We start from the raw sequence: 928 nt of genomic DNA, 5'->3' as shown, positions 1-928 counted from the left end.
CAGTGCAGTGGCAGTGCAGTGGCAGTGGGGGACAGTGCAGTGACAGTGCAGTTGCAGTGTAGTGGCAGTGCAGTTGCAGTGCAGTTGCAGTATAGTAGCAGTGCAGTGGCAGTGCAGTGTAGTGGCAGTGGCAGTGCAGTTGCACTGCAGTGGCAGTGCAGTGCAGTGTAGTGGCAGTGCAGTGGTAGTGCAGTGGTAGTGCAGTTGCATTGCAGTGGTAGAGCAGTTGCATTGCAGTGGTAGTGCAGTTGCAGTGTAGTGGCAGTCTTAGAAGACCAAATCAGGTTCACTTTCAGATTTACTTAAGATTAAACACAAATATATGCATTTCCTAAATGTTGCTGATAACCAGTGGCAGAGTTGGAACATATTAAATGGGGTGCAGAAGATTTTGGAGGGGTGGCAAATGAAACCGCAGAATGGATGGCCACTACGAATGAAAGGATTAAAAATATGAATTTAAAAATATATTACTGCTATTGTTATTGACATTAAAGCAGAAGTTATTTCAGACTATGATCAAATATCCAAAAATGCCAACATGTGGTGACCTAAATTCGAGTTTTTCAGTAAATTTGGCAGGTAGCCGTGCGGTGGCATTTGTAATCAGGAGACAGCAGATGTATTTTACATGTAGCAAATTGACTGCTGAAGTTTTGAGCAATAGTTAAAATTTTACGGTGCGACAGGACAATTTTTCTCAAAAAGTTGGCATTGGTCAGGAGGGGAATTTTTGAGGATGTGTGGTGACAGTGCTGTAGCAGTGCAGTGGTAGTGCATTGGCAGTGTAGTGGTAGTGCAGTGGCAGTGTAGTGGTAGTGCAGTGGAAGTGCAGTGGCAGTGTAGTGGCAGTGCAGTGGTAGTGCAGTAGCAGTGCAGTGGTAGTGCAGTGGTAGTGTAGTGGTAGTGCAGTTGCAGTGTAGTGGTA

This window comes from Oryzias melastigma, unplaced genomic scaffold (genome assembly GCF_002922805.2).
Source record: "Oryzias melastigma strain HK-1 unplaced genomic scaffold, ASM292280v2 sc00787, whole genome shotgun sequence".
NCBI lineage: Eukaryota > Metazoa > Chordata > Actinopteri > Beloniformes > Adrianichthyidae > Oryzias > Oryzias melastigma.
Note: the sequence above shows the minus strand (reverse complement) of the source record.